The sequence below is a fragment of the Cydia fagiglandana genome, chromosome 4 (assembly GCF_963556715.1).
Source record: "Cydia fagiglandana chromosome 4, ilCydFagi1.1, whole genome shotgun sequence".
Lineage (NCBI taxonomy): Eukaryota > Metazoa > Arthropoda > Insecta > Lepidoptera > Tortricidae > Cydia > Cydia fagiglandana.
Window position 1 is genome coordinate 15,326,144 of NC_085935.1, and position 24,026 is coordinate 15,350,169.

The window sequence follows — 24,026 nt, forward strand, 5'->3', positions numbered from 1 at the left end:
TAAAGGAAAAGATCAACGTCGTGTCGTATCGGGCTGTCAAAGAGAAGGCGGAGGACCGCCAAACATGGAAATTGTTCCACCGACAAGAGTCATACTCTTAAATATATGATGATGATCGTAAATACCTACCTATGTATTAACAAAAAAAAGTCACTTGTAATTAGTTACTGCCTTTAAAAAGTATAAGTGCCTCAATGTTATTAGACTTTTTGATTCTTTAAAACGTCTTTAGGTCAATAAAGCAAGTGAAAAATTATTAGAGTTAGACCAAGAAAAGTCTGCAGCAATTTTGACAGCCCACGCAGTGCAAGTGTTATTTATAAGTCATAATTTCATAGAAGTTTCTTCAAATCGACCTTATTAATTAGAGATTAAAAATATTGAAAATTATCTTAAAATATTTTAATCTAATATTTCATCTCATACGTTCAATAAGGCCCGGGACTAGACCTTTTTACCTGCACTGACAGTGGGCCTTCTTAGCAACAAGTACAAATTCAGAATAATTGGGAATAATAGGGAGCAACTGCTATTTTTGAATGCTGGGCCTTGTTACCCGCCGGGCCTCATATGCCTGCACCTCACCTACCTTATTTATTTGTTTTACAAGGGGAAAAGTTGTTGATTAACCGCTCGTGCTAATATTGATACCCAAACAAGGGAAACATTTTTTTTATTAAATAGGAGGCAAACGAGCAGACGGATCATCTGGTGGTTAGCGATTACCGCCGCTCATGGACACCCGCAACACCAGAAGGGTTGCAAGCGCGTTGCCGACCTTTAAGATGGGGGTCTTTGAAGGTTTGAAGGTCGTATCGGACAGTTCATTCCACAGTTTGGCTGTGCGAGGCAGGAAGCACATTCACAAAGTCAAACATTCTAAAATTGAACCACGAGCGTAGCGAGTGGTTCGTAAAGTTGAACCTTGAGCGTAGTGAAGGTTTTAAGGGACGAAGGTTAAATAAAATTTTCACCACATCAGCTCGTAAAGGCCCTCTTGATTGTTCGTAACGGATAAGAAAAGTGGCATTTAATTTGATGCAAATTTTGAGTTATTACCGTAGGTAAATTGGATCAGTTGGTTGGTAATATTGACTTTAAAATGATAAATATTGAATAACATCAGTTTGAAATTGATTTTATGATAAAGTAAATATTATCGGAGATGATCGCTCTTAAAAAATATATGTCGCTAGTCATTTATAACCTAAAAGCGCCAAATTACGCAAAATTATATTGAAATGACACCTGTGTATTGAATTTGAAGAATACTTTAACAAGGGTAGTTATCTGTATGACAATGCACCTAAAATAATTTTCAAATGTATCTATTATTTCTATACTTAACACGATAACGAATTCTACGTAAACGAAACCGCGGGCAATCCCTAGTACATATAGAAATAAATAAGGGAAGGTAAGTTTCCATTAGTGTACTGTGTAAAATAACTATTTACCATTGATAATAATTTTATAAACGCTTTGCGTATTTTTAAGGGCACCGCGCTAACCGCTAGCCCGCGACCGTCGATCGCTGCCTCCTGCCACGGCGCACAGCGCGGCGCGCGCAAACGCCGCGCGTTTGAAATGTAACTTAATATAGCTCGGAATGCATACTTACGTATCAGTATTTAGTGTCGCCGTGATTTTATATTTCTAATCTTTTGTGTGAGAAGTAAGATCTTTATTATGACCGTGTAATATTAACTCTACAAACTTTAATTCAATATTGGCTATACTGCTTAACGAGAAATCAATATCTAGACAAGCACATTGTCTACATTTCTAACTTTTTACATTTATACTAAGTTGATAGATAATATCGTAATTTTGCAATATCAGCTACTCTAATTCTGTATTTACATAATAATTCCTGTTTTTACGTTCACCACCCAAGTAGCACAGATAGCTCTATAACTACTCACTTTTAGTTCTATCTAACGCTCTGTGCGTATTAAGACACTTATAACAGCACACTCGTGGTCCTACAGCTGTATAATAGATTTCAGTGATATTTATATAGCTTAGGGCTGATTAAAAGCTGCATTACGGCTCTGAAAACTACCATTAATACGCAAAGAGTGATATAAAGGTATATTTGCTACGAACCTATACAGCTTTAAGGGTTATCAAATGCTTTAAGCGTTATAAGGTCTGTTTAGTGGATAAAATTACGCCATGTGCTGTATAAGGAGGTAATTGTGGACTTTTATTACGTTGACTTATTAAGGGAGCACAAGTGAACTATTATGAAGCTAATAGATGTATAATGGAAAACATGTGGCACATTATACAGCTTTTCGCTTAACATGTTTACCGCTAAGCAGCTTTTATTACGCTGACTTTTAAGGGACCACGAGTGAACTAATATGAAGCCAATAGACGCATAATGGAACACCTGTGGCGCATAATACAGCTTATCGCTGAACGTGTTTACCGCTAAGCAGCTTTTATTACGCTGACTTTTTAAGGAAGCACGAATGAACTATTATGAAGCCAATAGACGTATAATGGAACATACGTGGCGCATAATACAGCTTATCGCTGAACATGTTTACCGCTAAGCAGCTTTTATTACGCTGACTTTTAAGGGAGCACGAGTGAACTAATATGAAGCCAATAGACCTATAAATGAAACACATGTGGCGCATAATACTGCTTATCACGGAAGATGTTTACCGCTAAAGCAGTTTTTATTTTGCTGACTTATTATAAGGGAGAACGAGTGAACTGTTATGAAACCAATAGACGTATAATCGAACACATGTGGCGCATAATACGGCTTAGCGCTGAACATGTTTACCGCTAAGCAGCCTATTTTACTACCATTGAGACTGTGTGTATAGCGGCTATTTAAACGTTCACAAGATGCCTTATAACTGTTTAGAGGTTCACTAGTGTATCGAAAGAACGACTTGGACTTTATAGTGGTTCACTTAAGTATCTTAATCAGATATATAACAGTCGTATGCTGCATATTAGAATTTTAACGGTTCACGTTGCTTTTTAACATTGACCGCCATTTTATTGTATATAACCTACAAAATTTAAATTACTTTTCCAACTTTTAAGGGCAACAATAACGTTTTGTGCATGAGTTCTTAACCTAAATCACTAGTTTAGCACTTCCTATAACGTATTATTAACTTTTTATCTCATAATTCCGTCCAAACCACTAAAGTAGTTTTTACACAATAGCTTATTTATATCATTAATTTAAATAAATCCTGATTATTCTCGTGGCGCATTGAAATTTTCTTAGATAATGTATATATATAATGTCAATAAACTTGCATTCCCAAACATCTTTCTCACATTAATATATAAAAGATCATGTACTAACATTTAACTAAACACTTTAACAAAATGACTTATGGTGTTGTTGCGCTAAAGGTTTTTGCTTCAATATAAATATGTTTTTTAAGGCAGAGGTGTAAAAGTATGTTAATAATTATCTTTTATTCAGCCCAACGTCAATGTTTCCCGGTATTAGGGCGCACATGTGACATATTAACTGAATAAAGGGTAACTGGTGGTCTCTTACCCAGTCAATATACACCTCTTATAACTCCTGTTACCCCTTATAATTCCATTAAATTGCTGCTACAATGCTCTTAAAAACAGCTATGTGAACTTAAGGCTGCATAATTTGTGCCCATTTAAGAGTTATAAAAGCTGAAAAGAGGCTTATACAGCTCTTATGCAGCTTTTTTATTCCAGCTTCAAGCGTATTCGTACTTCATTATGCGGCTGCTATACAGCTAATCTGTGCTACTTGGGCAGAAAGCAGCTGTTCCAGATTTCTAAAAACCGAATATTGTGAATAAATTAAAGTGTTATTGAATATGTTAAAGTTTTTTGTAACTTTAATTTTATATTTACATAGTTATTTAGCAAAAATTGAAAATTTAAATATGGCCGAACGCTCCACCTAAAATTTTCTAACTTTTTACATGAATGTTATTTAACATGCTTACAATAACATATCAAAAAAGAAAAAACTTTAATGTTATCAAAACCCATTTTTGTTCCACCGCTGGTCTATAATTCGTGTTTTACGGAAGTGAGACGTTACTTGGCAACTTGCAAGATAGTATATAAGACTTATACTATCTTGCAAGTAATAAGTAGTGTTTAGTCAACAGCATCTTGCACGTCGCGTCTATAGTGTAATATTGCTACTAGCGGATAATGTGACTTTCTTTATCAATATAAGATTTATCTTGAGCTGTTCAGTTTGTAAAAATGATTATAGTAGTAATGCATAAATGCTCAATTTTACAACAGCTTTCTACTTTTAAATAGAGCCAAACAATACGCATGATACAACTTAAATGCAATCTGCAAAGCAGCAAAGTTCCATCATTAAACTTATTGATACGAGCGTGAGCAGCCAAAGTTCACAAGTTCGGCTGTGTCATTTTTAGTGTAATTATTTACGCTCTCTTTTCCTTTATTCTCGTAATGTCACTATTCCCTTTTAATTAGGTGCGTCGATATTTTCTCATGGCGCCACGCCACGCTTGGATGGTCGTCTATTGGATGACTTGGATGACCAACTCCGCTCGTACCATTGACCTAATGCCTTGTTCACTGGTCCGTCTTCAAAGTCTAGATAATTTACGGGTTGTAAAATCAGAACTTGAAACCTTTCTCTCAAAATCGTCCCTAAGCTCTGTAACTTTTCAATTATTCTAGTAATTTTCTTTTTCTGTAAGTTATGTCTCGCCTTGATTGTTCATCTTATATGTTAGGTAAATAGCAGTTTACCTCATAAGATCTGCTATAAAACAAAACAACCGCAAAGTATAAGTAGGGTACCTACATAAAAGTGGTTGTTTGTAATAGGAGCGGATATCTGATATACAAAGCAAGCGCAGTCCATGCGCCAATCGATGGCCGCAGGCGCCGCCCGGCGCGCCCGCGAGCCTGGCCACCTGACAGTAATGAGAAATTTATCTATGTGGGACAATAGAGTGCTCCATTACACGCTGTATAACTAATTACAAGGCAATACCGCTTTCACACAAACTTAACAAATTTATTAATGCGTAAATATGCCCTGAACGAATTTGTTTATGCTGATAAGGGTTCACGCACGTAATTTATGTTTGGTCATAATCTATTGCTGTTTAAATGTTGCCAATATGATTAACTTAAACTTAAATGGAGCTGGACGGGACATGATGGCAGGCAGAATGATGGCAGGTGGGCCAAAATGTTAACGGAATGGTGGCCGGTTTCAGATGAAAGAAGTGCCTGGCGTCCGTTGGCTCGTTGGGTGGACGATATTCGGAAGATTGCGGGTCACTTCTGGATAAGATTATAAAGGCCTTTTGCTTAGCAGTGGGTAATAAAAGGTTGATATGATGATGATGATGATACGTAATGAATATATTTAACAAAACAATTACATTAAAAATAAACCAAAATAGTCACACCGAAGCTTCATATAGTTCCTTTCTTTTCTTTTCACTGACCAAAACACGTCGACTGTTGATGACGGCGCATTTTTGTAATTCACCAATTTTTGGATACATTGCGCCAACTTGAAATAAGCACTCGAAAACTTCGAAAGTTGTTCGTTTTTGTGAAAACGATTTCAACAAACCTTGTTTGGGGCAATTGGTGGTGAATAGGGACGTGATACTTTTTTGAAGACACTTCCAATGAAATATCGTTTATTTTGTAATGATTCGGGTTCTTGAATTCGATGTTAGATAAAACAATTGGTGACAGTTAACTTTATATTATATTTATTGAATACAACTAAAACCTTAAATATTAAAATATAGTGAAATAGACACAGTGTACGATATTGCTAAAATAACTAAGAGATTCTCGTCAAGGACCAGGGGTTACACAAAAGTATAAATCATAAAAACTAATATTAATGAAGATAAAAAGTAAAACACTAAATGTAAACAAAAACAAAAAAAATAAACAAAAAGAGTTCGCTTTCGTAGAAGCGAACCGGGATCACTTGCTCAGCAGCCAAGCGCTCCAGCCTCAAGCCCAAATCGTCTCGTGACAACTGTAGCGAAATTATGGATGGTATTCTCAGCAATGCTATTCCGGGAGTTTTTTTATAATTTCCATAAATTATTATCCCGACAGAAAGGGCGTTCCCGTATGCTGTGAACAAGGTGTCGCACAGTGAGTGTGAATAACACTTTTATATTTAAAAACTTCTATAATCACAGAGTGACATCAATTAAGCTAAATGATCAGCCGGTACACTTACCCCGTGACTATCTCTGGCACTCACACGCACAAATATCACAACAAACTCCCACCGATACTTATTATGGCGTAATATGTCCGTAAAACTTCGTGTTTTAATTAATCGCCGTCTTATTAACGGCGTAACATTTCCTTTGTCTCTGTTATTTTTTCATTTTGCCGGTCGTCCGTGTTTTTTCGCGACACCCTCAATTTCCAGAACTAAATTCCCGTGTCACTTGTTTACTGTTGTCAACCCGCTGACAACTAGTCTACTGCTAGTTGCGGAAAGATGGCGTTACTATGTAATATGTGACTTATGCCGCTACTACTTGCCGTGATGCGTACGCGTATATAGCGCATGCATCACATATCCCCTCACCTCTGAAGAATCCGACTGGATTCACCCAATGCGTTTTAAATCGCTAACGTGCCAGGTTCCCAAATTTTTCCCTTTAAGACCTTGAAGTCTATAGACATCGTTGGAAACCTTATTCGCAATGACAGCTTTTTCAAATTTAGGTGCTAACTTGCCCATAAAGCTTTTGTCCGCACATGACAGATGTTTGGTACGCTTCAACACGAGATCACCTTCTTTATAGTCACACGTCCGTCGCCGGAGGTTGTAACGCCTGGCATTGGCTTCATAAGATTTCGTCATGTTTTCGCGAACATCTTCATATATTTTGTTACGTAGGTTAAGGTTTCTCTGAAACCGCTCTTGGTTAACAATTATGTGATCGTTAGGCTCAAAGTTATACGCTTTCGACCTTTGTATCGCCGTCTCCCGACCAAAAAAAAGATAGGCCGGAGTTCTTTCCGTCACTTCATGTACAGCCGTGTTCACTGCGTGGGAAATGTGAGATATATACCTATCCCATTCTCTGTGATTATCTTCAACATAGGAGGCGATCGCCACTCCAATCACCTTATTCACACGCTCAGTTGGATTTGCTTGCGGGTGGTAATACGGTGTATACCAAAGTTTTGCTCCATAGCCGGACACTAGGTCTTTGAATTCGTTCGACACGAACTGTTTCCCATTGTCACAAATTATCACATCAGGTACGCCGTACACTAAGAATATTTTTTCTTCTAAAATACGCGAAATTGCTGATGCCTTTCCATTTCTTAAAGGGAATAAAAAACAAAATTTGCTAAACCAGCACGTAATGACCAAAAGCATGGTATTGCCGCTCTTTGACCTTGGAAAGGGCCCCATCAGGTCCATAGAGACCATTTGGAAAGGCTCTGTTACTTCTCGCTGTCTGCCCATTAAACCAGACGGTTTCATCTGGGAATACTTGTACTTTGCGCACACTTCACATTTCCGTACATGGTCTTTAACATCTTTGATTAACGTCGGCCAGAAGTAGTGCTGCCTGACTCGATTTACAGACTTCTTAACACCCAAATGTCCTGCAGTCGGATCATCATGACATTCTCTCATAACCTGTTGTCTAAGTTTCTCTGGTATGACAAGCTTCCAATCGTAATTTTCGTCTGGGAATTGTTTTAGCTTGACACATCTCCATAGCTGTCCTTGGTTGATCTCCCACTCTGGTCCACTAGTCCCCCCGATGACTTTGGCCTCTTCCGACCTGTACCAGTCGTCCTTATCTTGTGGCGTAATTTCCAGAAGGTCGATATCCTCCGTAATAGCTCTCGACAAGGCATCAGGCACAGTGTTAAACTTTCCTTTGCGATGGACAATTTCGTAATCGAATTGCTGTAAGCGCATGGCCCACCTCGCTAGTCGACCATGAGGGTCCTTATTGCGATGCAACCACTGGAGAGCGCTATGGTCCGAGATGACCTTGAAATGAGTTCCTTCAATATAAGGGCGAAACTGTTCAACCGCATGCAGGACACTTAACAGCTCTCGCTCGGATGCCGAATACCTACATTCCCTTTCCGTCAATTTCCTACTAGTGTAAGCGATGGGTGTTTCCATACCCTCAATTTCTTGAATTAACACTCCACCAGTGCCCCTATTGGAAGCATCACACTGAACCGAAAAGGATTTTGTGAAATCCGGTACTCTTAGCACTGGTGCAGAGGTGAGAGCCGTTTTCAGACTAAGGAATGCCTGTTGCGCTTCCGCGTTCCACAGAATCTGCTTTCCCTTCTTTCCTCCTTTCGTCAAGTCATGCAGTGGGGCCGCCACAATGGCAAAGTTTGGGACGAAGCGCCGATACCAGCTGGTCAAGCCAATGAAGCGCTTCAACTCTGAATAAGTAGAGGGCCTAGGATAATCCAGAATGGCTCTAACCTTGTCTGGATCTGTTCGAAGTCCCTCCTTGTCGACGATATACCCTAAATACTTCAGGGATGGTCTCGCGAAAGCACACTTATCAAGATTTATGGTCAGACCTGCCTCTTTCAGCTTGTCCTTTACAAGGGCCAGCGACGATAAATGCTCTTCAAAATTACCATTACAAACCACTATATCGTCCAGATAGGTAAATATTTTACCTTCACACTCGGGTGGAAACAGCCGATCCATCAGGCGCTGTTGAGTTTGAGAAGCGTTGCAGAGGCCGAAAGGCCTGACCTTAAATTGATAAAGACCCTTACCCGCGAGGCCAAAAGCAGTTTTTTCTTTACTAGAGTCTTCTAAAGGTATCTGCCAAAACGCAGAACGTAAATCGATAGTTGACAAAAACTGCGCGTTCTTTAAGCTGTCTAAAATAGTTGTCACCCTCGGCAACGGGTAAGAGTCCTTTACTGTCACTTTATTTAATTGACGGCTGTCAAGACACAACCGATTTTTACCCGATGCCTTTTTTACTAACAGAATTGGAGAACGCCAAGAGCTGAATGAAGGTTCAATTACGTCGTCATCGAGCATATCCTGAATCTCCTTCTCCAGTTCCCTCATAATAGGCGGAGCGAAAGGATACTGTCGCTGGCTGGTAGGTAAGCTATCTCCTGTGTCAATCCTATGACTAATAAGCGATGTCCTCCCTAATCCCTTTCCTATGTCCCTACCCATCTCTTCCAGTAGAATACCTAAACGCTGTTTCTGGCTGTCATTTAACTCCTCTCGCGAAACCACTGAACTTACAACTGCTATTTCCGATATTTCCGTAGCCAACTTCTGCTCCGCCACTGTCAACCCAAAGGCGTCCCAAAAACTAATACCTAACACGATTTCATGTTTTGAAGGGTCCATGACAAAAAAGGGAACCACCCTGAGCTCTCCTCGAAACTGTATCGGCAGATGGACTACAGTATCAATCGTAAGAACGGATGCATCAGCCATAGATATATCCTGCACGGGCACCTTTTGTGCCGTCAAACCTAGGCTTGTCATTTTAGCGCAAAAGTCCGGAGAGATTACCGAAATTGCGGCTCCGCAGTCCAATAGAGCCAGGAATTGCTGGTTCAAAATCCTTATATCCGCATAGTACCGTCTATCCCTATCACTGCGCTGTATGTTGCAAACTTCGCCAGTCCTAAAATATCTAGAGACAGTATTTAGCCATTGCTGCCAGTCATCCGGTACAGAATGACTTACTTTTGCGGGGTCGAATCGGCAGGCATCGACTCCGACTGACCGTTTCCCTCATTCGCCTTACCGCAAGGACACTTCTGTACAGTATTTCCAAAACGGCCGCATTTATAACAGAAGAGCCGTTGCCTTGGTAAGTTGCACTCCCTAAATCTGTGACCCGGACTCCTGCAATTCCAGCACTTCGACTGCGCAGATCTACCGACAACTTTATTGTCTATAGCTGCCACATCTTTGTGCTCCTGCTGCATGGCACTCAAGGTACCCTTGTACGCTAAATCACGCTCCAGAGACAAGTTATCCGTGGTTGGCTCCTTAAACCCTTCACAACGAATCTTGGTTCGTTCAATCACCCTTAGTACTGACGTCAATCCTGCTACCGAATCAAAAGTGTCACGGCAAATTTCTTTCTGGTAGTAAGGCTGTAGGTTCTTCCTTAGAATCACCAACTTTTGTGATTCCGTAAGCGGCATGGGTAAACGGTTAAACATATTCTGCATGATTGATAAATATATGACAACCCTCTCCTGCTTACTTTGAGTTCGCCGCTTAATTTCCTCCAAGAGCTCATCCTGATAATTTGGTGCCTGGAAAGTATCAACCAGGAGGTCCACCAGCTCCGACCAATTAGAAACCACACCCCTGTTTGCTCTAAACCATATGAGAGCTTCATCTTCAAACAGATCAACGGCATAACGAAACAAATCATCGTCGTCTGCATTACGAGCCTCTTTGAGCTCCGCAACCCTCTCTAGAAATGCATTGATGCTCACAGTGTCCCTACCGCTAAACTTGACCCCCCAATCTTTGATTGGGACTAACTTCCTCCTTTGACATTCCGGATCCCATGTCGACGATCTCTGTAATCCCTGCGAAACCGAAGCAACCTTCGGAACTTCACCCCGACTTCCCGATTGTACTTCCTTATGAGTATTGCCCTTCTCGAAGCTGGCACGACTTGCTATAGCTGCCGGTGCGGAACAAGATCCAGTGCCCGGTGGAACCACTGCGTCACCCTCACGGCGTTGATGGCCTCCAATTACTTTTGACCCCGATTTGCTAGAAGGCTGTCCTATTCCTAAACTTCCTAATATCTTCACCGCTTCCTCCCCCAATGTCCTGTGTAACATGGCCTTGTCCTGCTCCGAGATGACGGCCTCGTCCTCTGCCTCCTGCTCCTTCAGCCCCTCTAATGACACCACAGCTTCATCAATATCCTCAAGCAAATCCAAGTGACTTTCCGTGTCAGCTACATCTAAGGGTACTATCAACTTTGCGCGGTTAGCCAGATGTGTCAACCGAGACTGTAACCGCCTGATCAGTGCAAGATCTGGGCTGTCTGACAACTCCGAAATAAGTGTTACCAGAGATGACAGTTTGTTCCTGCAAACGAGAATTTCCTTACCCGGATCTTCAAGACATCCAGCGGGAACTTTAATAGAGATAGAGGCTTCCCCGGATACCTCCCGTTTTAACATTGCCCGAAGAAATTTTCGCATAGTCGCTACAGTTTCACAATCCGAGACACCCCGGCATGCCAACTCAAACTCCAGCTCATCCTTATGCAGGGCGTTGACGTCCATTATCTCTTTAACTCTAATCTCTAACTTAATACTAACAAAGCAAAACCTGTTACAAAAATAACTTTTGCTGCCAACTGTCACCACGGACTGATCTAAACCACCGAATACCTGTTAGGCGCCAATGTAATGATTCGGGTTCTTGAATTCGATGTTAGATAAAACAATTGGTGACAGTTAACTTTATATTATATTTATTGAATACAACTAAAACCTTAAATATTAAAATATAGTGAAATAGACACAGTGTACGATATTGCTAAAATAACTAAGAGATTCTCGTCAAGGACCAGGGGTTACACAAAAGTATAAATCATAAAAACTAATATTAATGAAGATAAAAAGTAAAACACTAAATGTAAACAAAAACAAAAAAAATAAAAAAAGAAACAAAAAGAGTTCGCTTTCGTAGAAGCGAACCGGGATCACTTGCTCAGCAGCCAAGCGCTCCAGCCTCAAGCCCAAATCGTCTCGTGACAACTGTAGCGAAATTATGGATGGTATTCTCAGCAATGCTATTCCGGGAGTTTTTTTATAATTTCCATAAATTATTATCCCGACAGAAAGGGCGTTCCCGTATGCTGTGAACAAGGTGTCGCACAGTGAGTGTGAATAACACTTTTATATTTAAAAACTTCTATAATCACAGAGTGACATCAATTAAGCTAAATGATCAGCCGGTACACTTACCCCGTGACTATCTCTGGCACTCACACGCACAAATATCACAACAAACTCCCACCGATACTTATTATGGCGTAATATGTCCGTAAAACTTCGTGTTTTAATTAATCGCCGTCTTATTAACGGCGTAACATTTCCTTTGTCTCTGTTATTTTTTCATTTTGCCGGTCGTCCGTGTTTTTTCGCGACACCCTCAATTTCCAGAACTAAATTCCCGTGTCACTTGTTTACTGTTGTCAACCCGCTGACAACTAGTCTACTGCTAGTTGCGGAAAGATGGCGTTACTATGTAATATGTGACTTATGCCGCTACTACTTGCCGTGATGCGTACGCGTATATAGCGCATGCATCACAATTTTTATTATAAAAAACGGACCCTACAAACTATTGTGTTAAAATGAAGGTAAATTGGTGTCGATACTCAATAATAGGTAGGCACCGTACCGACGGCAGCGCCGCGTGAAGTTCAAAACCATATAGGGCCTATGGAACCATGAAAGTCATAAAGTCAGCATAAGCTAATAGAATACGTGTTCAAACTCCCCGTAAGAGTTTGGAAGGAATAGGTATTCCTATACCTAAGGTTTCCAAGTAAATATGTAGTCCTATTATACGTATTTCTATTAAGTCGAGAATTTTACTTCAAATACTTTCCGTGCGTGATGCTGATAGCTGATAGTAATGATTCGCAACGCAAATAAAAAATACTAAACCAATATGATGCTCCGTCATTTCCTTTAAGTAAATAAGTACATTATAAAGCGAGATTTTAGATACAGAGGTTTGGCAAATTAAATAGACAGGTAGGTCTACTATCTATGTACATTATTCTCCAGTCTCCACTAATGAGCTTTAGTATAGTTTCGTACATCAGGTGCTGCCGGATACAAAGCCTTACGTGGGCGTTTTTTTAACGGTTTAAATTAATGTGTTCTCAGGATTTCCAGACTTTGTTGGCTATTCCTATTGGTATAGATTCATAAGAGCTGGCGAGGGACTTGTACTAAACTGTCAACTTTCTCATATAAAATCTACGCGTTTTGGTGAATTAATTTATACTCAGAATCACGATGGATTAAACAAGTGACGTACCTACGTGAAACTTGGGTGCTTATGCTCGTAAAATTACCTAATATATGCCACTTCGCAAAGTAGCTGTAAGTAAATGTTATTGTCCATGTCTAACACTGGTCTAACACAAGAACTCATCCCACGCTGTAAAAGCGTACATATAGCAGCTCTACATTTTTTTAGCCTGTCACATGTCGCAACATATTGGTTCTGAGAATTCAAGTATGAGTGAAAGTGGAAGTAGCCGGGCTCCGGGCTGTCTTGTTATTGTCGTTAGTCATATTTATTGATTGATAGTCATTGTCGTGTCAGAGGATACTATAAAAGTTTCGTGGTAATTTCGCATCACGATTCCATGACTCTAAAACATGGTTGCTTTGTTCTTAAATAGGTACATAAACAGTTGACATTTATTGCGGTTTTTTCGCCTACAGAAGGCCTACAGTTGGTAGTAACAAAAGTTAACACTTATAGTTTTTAGTGTTTAATATCTGGCCCCTGTTTCACCAATGTGACAGGTGCGACGAATTGTAAAATCACTGTTGCTGACGTCACAGGCATCCATGGGCTACGGTTACCGCTTATAAGCGGTATACCATCCGCCCGATGGTATACCATCGGGCGGGCCGCATTCCTGTTTGCCACCATCATTGTATTATTTAAAAAAACTTTATGATATCGGAAAAAAACAGATATTTCTCTTGCTAAGTTTATGACAATTGTCACAAGAAACACTACAATTGTCACGAAATTCCGACATATAACTCCTACCTATATCATGCCCTGTCAAGAATTACCTACAATTCTTCTAAATCTTTGACAATTGTCAGAAACTTCGCGGGAGAAATATCTGTTTTTTTCCGATATAATAAAGTTTTTTAAAATAATACAATGATGGTGGCAAACAGGAATACGGCCCGCCCGATGGTAAGTGGTAATCGTAGCCCATGGATGCCTGTGACGTCAGAAACAGTGATTTTACAATTCGTCGCACCTGTCACCGATGTGAAATTGGGGCGGTGTTTAAGGTGAAGGGGTGGGCAAAACCGGAAAAAAGAGGTGTCTTTGTCGAAATAGTTTGGTCGTATTATGGCATATGGTGGTCTGGAAAGTGATTATTCCTGTCGAAAATACACTCTAGTATTGGATAATGTAATCGTTATGTGTCTGTCTGTTATAATGAAGTCTAGAAAGTACATTTAAAAACTAGTTTTAATAAATACTTATATGCATTTTATTCCATCCGGACAGAGTTTTACGAAAGCAATTTTTTTTAACTTACTTGTAAGACCTTTGTCTATTTTCTAAGGGTGCAGTTTTCTTCAAAATAGTTGTATTATAGGTTGTAGACCCAAAACCACCTAGTGCCTACGAAATCGTCGTACTTAATCGTCGGACTACGATTGCTCTGTATATTGCGCAGGCGCTTTTATAGCGTAAAGATAAAAATATTACACGAATATATACCATGACATAGAATAGAGTATACCCTTTTAAAGAAAAATCTAATATAATGCGTAAATTATTCTAAAAAAAAATAAAAAACGATCTAAATTAATTTAGTAAATTACGTGGATTTGAACATACTTTGTTTTTAAAATTATTAGATAAAGGATTTGTACCGTTTGTAGCAAAGAAAGAAAGCGACGTTGCAAGTTCGTGCATTGTTCGAAATCGCCACGAGCGCTTTGCGCTGCTGCCAGACTGGTTCGTTGTTTGGGGAGCCACTAATGTACGACCAAATAATGCTCAACCCAAGAATGTACAGCCCAATAATAGGCGTCCATGGTGGACGCGTATTATTGGGCTGTACATTCCTGGGTTGAGCATTCTCGGGCCGCGCAATATTGGTCCGGGGCGATAATACGAAGCCACTCTTTTCACAGGGCAATAATGTACGACCCCATAATTCGCGTCCAATAATTTGAGTCCCTTGGCTTTCAATTATTGGGCTGCGCATTATTGGTACAGGTCGAGAAAGCCCGACCCAATAATGTACGACCCAATAATAGGAAGCCAAAAACCAGAGAGATTCTTTTTTTTAAGGGAGCTGTCAAAATTAGTAGGGACGTTCTGACATTAGCTCTTGACAATTTAAAAATAATCGGTTTTTTCTAGTGCCATCTTTCAGTGACATTGACAGTATTGTATTGACACTTGTTGGTTTACAAATACAATAAAATGAATTCTAATAAAAGAAACAGTAGACTCAGTAGAGGTACGAGGTACTGAAAAAATATTAATTAATGGAGAAGCCGAAGTTGGAGGTAAGTGCCGCAATTCAACAACTTAAGCTAAAAAAATCTTCGTGTCCGCATGGTATTCCCTCGTGCGTATGGACTCTACAGCATGGTGCTGGCGGAGCCGCTATGGCACATATTTAACCTCTGTCTCGAGCTAGAAGTATTCCCAGAAATTTGGAAAATTACTTGAGTGATGACCAGTATTGAAAGGTGGATCAGAAGATAAGGCAAGAGGGTTTCGACTTTCGACCGACACAAAGTTTGTACCCCACACTTAATTTTTTTAGACTGCATGAGAGACAGACAGCAGTAAGTATGTAGATTATGAAGGGCACAGATTGAAACCAGCAGTGACATGGCAGTTTGTTCAAAAGAATATCTTGGTTATATTTGACAACCAGTCTGGCCTAGTGGGTGCCTAGCCTAGTGACCCTGCCGGTGAAGCTGATGGTTCTGGGTTCAAATCCTGGTTAGGGAATTTATTTGTTTGATGAGACAGATATTTGTATATTGAATAATTATATTGTTGTCTGGGTGCCCACAACACAAGCCTTCTTGAGCTTACCGTGGGACTTGGTCAATTTGTGTAAAAATGTCCCAATATATTTATTTATATTGAGATTGACTGAGAAAACAAGGTGTATGCTACAAGGTGGAGGTTTCTGCAAAACATATTGGTGAGTCCATTAAGACAGCTGTTTATCAGAAAAACTGAGACTGGGTCACTGATCAATGGGTCAAACACCATCAAAAACTACTACTTAAGAGCAAAAAAATTGTGTTTATGGGGTGGCCCCAGCTCCTCCATGACACCTAGCAGTGTCTTCAGGTCGCTAACTGCCTCCTTCAATGTGCACGGAGTCCCTAGGTATCGGTTCCTGTATACTTCTACCTTCTACCTACAGTGTAGGAGAATATGCTTTACTGTTTCTTCTTCTTCCATGCACACTCTGCACATGGGGCTGTCTGTTTTACCCATATTATGTAGGTGTTTGATTAGTGCAGCGGTCGGCAACAAGCGGCCCGCGAACCTCTCACTTGCACCCCGCGTGCCTCCTAGGCTATTTTGTATGTAATATTGACAAACAACAATGTCTGATAAAGTCATAAATATTAACAAAGTGCGGCCCGCATCAACTTCGGTAACTACTATTTGGTCCTTGGCTGCTAAAAGGTTGCCGATCGCTGGATTAGTCTGTTATGACCTGTGATTAATCCTACTATTTTGCGTAGTTGGTGTGAAATGAAATGAAATGAATGAAATGAAATGAAATGAAAAATTTATTGATAACAATTTGTTACATGTCTTTTTTTCCATATAAGTACTAGTATTGGTCTAGTATTCTATGTGCATATACCTGTAAACATAATCCAAATTATATAAATAAAATTAATCGTTAAAATTTGCAATATATCGAAATTATTATTAACAATGAGAATGTAATTTATATCGGTACTATACAAATGTCACGCCTGTATTAATTATTAAATTACTAGTGGAATATTAAAAAACTCACTGTAATCGTAAAACGTGTCTGGGTGTTTTTAGTAATATTTTGGTGTAAGCTTGTAGTTTTGTTCTTTGGTCTGCCTACAGGTGTTCATTTTAGTCCAGTACTTATTGTGACACTCTTGGCAGCAGTCCGTCACAAATGAACTACGAGCGGTCGGGTTGAGCTGGAGCGAGGCCAGAGTGGTCGCTGAAGATAGGAAGGCGTGGCGCGAGCTTATGAAGGCCCTTTGCACCTCTGGGGTGCCTTAGGACAACAACAACAACAACAACTTATTGTGAAGCTGGTTTCTGAACCTTTCCTGGCCAGTTCATCCGCTGCATCGTTTCCTCTTGATCCACTATGCCCCTTTATCCATTATACTGTTACTTTGTTGCCTTCTTTGCTCACTTCAGTGAGGCCTCGATGTCATTCAAGTATGAGTTCCGATGTAAGTTTGTAGCTACCTAGTGCTTGCAGTACTGATTTACTGTCTGACAGTATTAGTATATTTTCTTGTTTTACTTCTCGTCTTTTTATCGCTTTGCAAGCTTCCATTATTCCTACACATTCAGCTTGGAATCCCGTATTGTGTTCCCAGTGTAACCCAGGGGTTTTGAGATGTATATGTTCAGGTCCTCCGAGAAGACACCACATCCGGTCCCTTCATTTGTTTTTGAGCCATCTGTGGATATTCTTAAATTTGTTTGGTATAGTCCTTGTACAAAAAGAAACATAAAACATGAAAGAACACACATCATTAGTACAAAGGCGAACTTATCATGTAATTCATGTATGCGGCACCGCGATATAATACATTCGGTAAAGACACACTGAAAGAAAACGAACTTAAAGATGTTCTTCTGTTCTGCAGGAAAACAAGAAGATTCGAGGAGAATGGTGTGGCACTTAATGCCGCCGGGACAGTAACCTAGCTGCAGCTCCAACTCTAGGGAATTGGGCTGAATGAACGCAACACGTGATCGACAGCCCACCTGCTTCCTGCCGAGCGTCCCTACACTACATCTACATGGATTCGCTTATTCTGCTCTACAAAACTTCTGTAAGTAGAGAATGCACAAGTGCAAGAGTTGAAGGATTGAAAGAGCTTGTCGTCTTACCTGACAGTCTTCCACACATTTACCTTAATTAATTTAAATGATTTTAAAGCAGTGTGCGCCTGAGTTGTCTCCTGTACTGACACGCCTGTACCGCCTCTCTCTCCAAACAAGAACGGTGCCGAAATCCTGGAAGCTTGCAAACGTGCAGCCAGTACCCAAGAAGGGTAGTCGTGCTGATCCCTGCAATTACCGACCAATCGCCATTACCTCCATGCTCTGTAAAGTCATGGAAAGGGTACTTAACGGCAAACTGCTGGCATACCTCGAAGCAAATGATCTGCTCAGTGACCGTCAATATGGCTTTCGCCGAGGTCGGTCTACTGGGGATCTTTTAGCGTATGTCACGCACTGCTGCGGCGAGGCCATCGAGAGGAACGGTGAAGCGCTTGCTGTTTCACTGGACATCTCGAAGGCCTTTGACAGGGTTTGGCACGCAAGTCTCCTTAGCAAGCTTCCTGCTTACGGCATCCCTGCTGATTTTTGTAGCTGGCTATCTGATTTCTTGAGTGAACGGTCGATCAGAGTAGTTATTGATGGCTGCTCTTCGGACCTCATGGCCATTGACGCCGGTGTTCCTCAGGGGTCTGTTCTCTCCGCAACCCTTTTCCTGCTCCACATTAACGACATGCTGCAACCCAGCATTGTAGGTTATGCAGATGACAGTACGGTTGTTGAGAGATATTTGGCTAGTGCAGGGGACAGCAGGGAGGATATACGTTCACAGAGAGAGGCCATGGTTGAGCGAATGAACTTGACCCTTAGTCTCGTTTCCCAGTGGGGTGATGACAATCTGGTCACGTTCAATGCCTCCAAAACGCAGGCGTGTCTATTTTCCGCTAAACGGAGTCCATTCGACCTGACTCCTTCTTTCCGGGGTGCATCTGTACCTATTACCGACAGCCTGGAACTCCTCGGCATGGAGCTGAGTTCAGTCCTCGGCTTCGGCAGCTTCATTGAGTCTAAAGCACAAACTGCGGCCAGAAAGCTGGGCGTCCTAAATAAGGTGAGGCGATACTTCACACCTGGACAGCTTCTAACACTTTACAAAGCTCAAGTCCGGTCGTGTATGGAGTATTGCAGCCACCTGTGGGATGGCTCAGCTAAATACCAACTCGCCGCTTTGGACTCAGTGGAGCGCAGAGCCAGGAGGATGATTGGCGACAAGAAGCTAACGGCTAAGCTTCAGACTTTGGCCCATCGGCGGAAAGTCGCCAGCCTGTCGGTATTCTACAGGTTGCACTTCGGGGAGTGTGCCCAAGAGCTACACGAGCTCATTCCACCGTCCCCATTCTACCATCGGACTTTTAGACGCACGGCCGGTTTCCATCCTTACTTGGTAGATATTCCGCCAATTCGCACTAAGCGCTTTGCTTCTACTTTCCTTATGCGCACTGCCAAGGAATGGAATTCCTTGCCGGCGTCTATATTTCCGTGCTCTTATAACCCGGCAACCTTCAAATCAAGAGTGAACAGGCACCTTCTGGGCGAGCTCGCTCCATCGTAGGCCACGTCTACGCCTCGGCTAGTCTGTGGCCATGAGTAAACCCATGCATAATAAAAAAAATAATAATAATAATAATTATAGTCCTTTTTAGGGTTCCGTACCTCAAAAGGAAAAAACGGAACCCTTATAGGATCACTCGTGCGTCTGTCTGTCAGTCTGTCTGTCTGTCTGTCTGTCTGTCTGTCCGTCTGTCACAGCCGATTTTCTCCGGAACTACTGGACCAATCAAGTTGAAATTTGGTACACATATGTAAGTTTGTGACCCAAATATGGACATGTAACGTAAACAAATTAATTTTAAACATGGGGGCCACTTTTGGGGGGTAAATTAAAAAATTAAAAAAAAAAAATTCAAATTATATCATGTTACATATCAAATTAAAGAGCTTATTGTAAGGATCTCAAATATATTTTTTTTATATTTTCGAATAAACAGCTTAGAAGTTATTCAAGAAAATAGGCAAAAAATGATCATTCCGCCCCCCCCCCCCCCTTTATCTCCGAAACTACTAAGTCTAAAATTTTGAAAAAAATACATAAAATAGGTCTATACCTATAGATGACAGGAAAACCTATTATAAATGTACAGTCAAGCGTGAGTCGGACTTAATTACAGTTTTAGATCCGACCCCTACGGATTTTTTAAAGAGATTTCAATCACATATTTAATTACACAAACGGGTCTACCGCGATATAATTTCATTGTTTTTACCTTTAATTCCGACGTTTCAGCTGAGTTGCACTAGCTGTGGTCACGGAAAGACTGACGTCCCAACAAACCCACAAACGCCAACCAAACGCGCGTCCAAACGCGGTAGACCCGTTTGTGTAATTAAATATATGTACAAAACGCGAGAGTTTAAAGTGTTAGATTTCACTCACGTTTCACATAAAAAATACATTGTTAACAGTGCCGGATTAACCAATAAGCAAAACAAGCACGTGCTTAGGGCACCCCGTTCAGGGGGGAGCACCAAAATGCCAGGATTCGGGCCTGGTTCGGCCTAAAAGTAAAATTGCGTTTTTTATATCGAAACATTTTCGCGCTCGCTTCGCTCGCCTTTTCAATAACTTTCTAAGGTATGACAAAGGTGACATTCGGGTGACGACTGCAGCAACATTACTCTATAACACTTTAAACTCTCGCGTTTTGTACACATATTCAATTACACAAACGGGTCTACCGCGATATAATTTCATTGTTTTTACCTTTAATTCCGACGTTTCAGCTGAGTTGCACCAGCTGTGGTCACGGAAAGACTGACGTCCCAACAAATGTCAACGGAGATATTAATAAAACAACACTAAACTACCCGAAATTAGTTTATAAAAATGTTCGGGGTAGACAAAGAAATTGCAGCTACCCGTTAAAGTTTAATGTTTATTGTCCACGGCACGACACACAACACTCACAGTATCCGTACACTGGTCCGAAGATATATCTGCTGGTTCCAACATTTGAATCACTGGTCCCATCTCTCTCGCTTCGCTCGCGTTTCAATCACTTTCTTAGATATGATAAAGGTGACATTCGGGTGGCGACTGCAGCAGTATTAGGTACTCTGTTGCAACATTACTGCAACGGCACTGTCAATTTTCGTGATAAAATGATGTGACTGATTTCCATTCTCAGCTGTAATGCGGCATTGAACTTCTCTAAATTTACCAAAAAAAATCAATGTAATCTTGATGACCCTAGGGAGAGGGGGCACCATGGTCTAGAAATGCTTAAAGCATCAAAATATCTTAATCCGGCACTGATTGTTAAAAATTGTGTAATATACGGAACCCTTGGAACGCGAGCCCGACTCGCACTTGGCCGGTTTTTTTTTCAGATTACCTCAATTACAGTATACTACAATACAATTCAAATACTCTTTATTGCACACCTCATTACAGAAAACAATACAAATAATACAGGAAGAAGAGATTAAACAACAGGCGGTCTTATCGCTAAAAAGCGATCTCTTCCAGACAACCTTACTACTTTTGAGGTTAGACCAACCCACGAAAACATTTAATGTAAAGTGTTGCCAAGACTAGTTGCATAAAGCTTTTACACTAAAAAAGTTATCAGATCCCGTAGTAGGTACCAAGACTTTTACTCTGTCATTCCTAACTTTATAAGCTCTAACAGTATAAAGCCAACATCTTGGTCAAACAGTACGGCTTGGCCGTTTCGTTGGTGTCATACTCATATGGACAATCCCGTAATGACACTTTCAGAATTTGAAAGACCTTTCAACTCAGCTACTTTGTACAACAAGTCCACTGAGGGAGTGTTTGTAAAAACGACATATCAGTTTATATAAACTACGATAATACAAGGTCATATAAGCAGGCATAATTTTAAAACATTTAACATTTAGGTTTTCAGAAAAGTTACGTACCTATTTCTAGCGACATCTATGTATGTAGGGCCTATATAAAATAAGCCAGGAAAGTTATGAAAGTGAATTAAAGTTCATGTTGCACTGATAAAATCATTTTAAACAAATATTCTAAATATAATTATTCTCAAATTTCAGGAGCTGATACAAGCAGCCAGAATGAGTCTCTGCTGAGTCGCCGGCGCCGGACGAGCGTCGCGCGCCTCGGGCGACTGACGTCTTCGTGTGAGTCGCCAATTGCAGGGGAAGATACGAATAGTTAGATATAAAAGCTACTTTAGTCAACCTCGCCTCAGTACTGTTTGTATTGACTGAAATACAAGTAGCATATATGAGACGTTCGGACGTATCCGTGAAAATACGAAGGTAAAGGAAATTGCACTACATTTTTAAAACCTATTCACCTGTCAGTAAAATATTGAAAAGGAAAGTTCATGAGTTTTATTATTTTCTTTCCTCCAACAGCTTCACATGGAGCAAATGTAAACCTTTTATGTTAATAATATCAGTAATGTCAAGGTACAACGCTCTTTAGAGCATATTGCCATTCCTTTTACTCGAGTGGCCTGTGGGTTAACTATACGAAGCGAGCCTACGATGCATTAAAAGTGCAGTATAACAATGCATTCAGAATGCTGTTGGGCTTACCTCGTAGATGTAGTGCATCTGGCATGTTTTGCGAAGCTAGAAGTTTTCTGGCAATCATGCGCAAGAAAATAGTATCTCTGCTAGGTCGAGTTAGAAGCAGTCCCAAACATACATGTTCGAAAAGTAGAACTCCCTTAGTAGGCCAAGCAATAAGAAGTTATAGAGGGAAATGCTAGGAACACAATTTTTGACTACGTAACTTTGTTTGGACTAGTTAGGAGGTGAACATATCAAAAGTCCCCGGCTGTAGCCCCGGTGCTGGGGGGTAGACTAGTTATAGTCCAAACAAAGTTACGGAGTCAAAAACTGTGTTCCTAGCATTTCCCTCTACAACGTTTTTTGAGCATTCATTTCCTGACCTATAGATCGTGTTTCAATTTATCGCCTCTCGTTGGCAATTAAGGTGGTTCGCTTTCCATACAAAAAAAACAATTACATAAGTACCTAATAGTGTGTAATTACTTAATATAACGCAATTGTTTTTTGTATGGAAAGCGAACCACCTTAACTATTCGCACAACGTTTTGTAGTTGCAGTAAGTACTTACATATGGCCGGTTAAATTTTCGAAATAGGTATGTATTTACGTACAGTGCTAATTGCCGCACATAGAATAATTAAAGTTTGATCAATCGGAATATGTTCCTAAGTCACTTATTACATTTCGAATTATAAGTCTGTATTTTACAGCTTTAGATGTGCATGACTGCATATGCACATCTAAAGCTGAAAAATGCTTTCATGAAATTATGGCTAAATTATGTTAATAGGGACAAATGTATCATTTTCAACCAATGGGTTCTTATTATCTGTTGTCAATAAGGCGCTATTTCCATAAAGCTTCAATTTGAAATCAGCCTCGTCGACAACCGACAATGTTAACCTTTTGGTTGAAAACGTCACAAATTATGGCGATAGAGAATACAATGTTCTGTTGCCAGAGTGCAGCACTAGTAAAACCCGTAAACGAGTGAATTGCAAAAAAGTGTAGGTAACACAATGGAATATTCACAAAAATATGAAGGAATGTAACACAAAATGAAGAAAATGTATGTGTTTTTTTTTGTGTTACGTCACACAAAGGACGCCAAAATCGACGCCGCAATATTTTTCACGACGTGTAGAATAAAAGTGGCGTCGAATTCAGGAATCCGCAAATACTATGGTAGCCGATAGCCAAGTAATTTATCAATAGAACAATGTTAAAACAGTAGTAGAAACGGTGAGCTTTGCAAACTTTTAGTAGATTGGTTTGGTTTTGGTAGATTTCTCGGTTTGGTATGCTTGATGCTCTTCACATCACCACAGACGGAGGTCGACAGTTCGAATCTGTCTTGTTCAACCAATTGATGGAGGCACATGCACGCATACGAAGTATACGAACCACATATTACACTACCATCCTGGAGCTAATTGGATTATTTGCATCTACTATTATAGTATATACCTATGCCTTATTTTTACGCCTAAGACCCTAAGCTTTTAACAAAAACCATTATTTCTTTTATACCTACGGGCGGTTTAGCTCCCGTACCTACCTCTATTATACCTAGCCACGT

General features: G+C 40.3%; 1 protein-coding gene and 1 long non-coding RNA gene across 4 annotated transcripts in view; one reads left to right on the forward strand and one right to left on the reverse strand.

Moving 5' to 3' along the window:
• The window catches only part of LOC134663900 (uncharacterized), a 92,641-nt gene that overhangs the window by 10,759 nt on the left and 57,856 nt on the right, over positions 1-24,026 (reverse strand). The window lies entirely within an intron of this gene.
• On the forward strand, positions 14,860-23,253 carry LOC134663855 (uncharacterized). 2 transcript variants are annotated; one of them, XR_010098183.1, is made up of 4 exons: positions 14,860-15,339; positions 17,680-17,868; positions 21,330-21,424; positions 21,959-23,253. It is a non-coding gene; the product is annotated as an uncharacterized LOC134663855 (long non-coding RNA). The 2 variants fall into 2 exon arrangements; XR_010098182.1 differs by lacking the exon at positions 21,330-21,424 and having other exon boundaries at positions 14,864-15,339.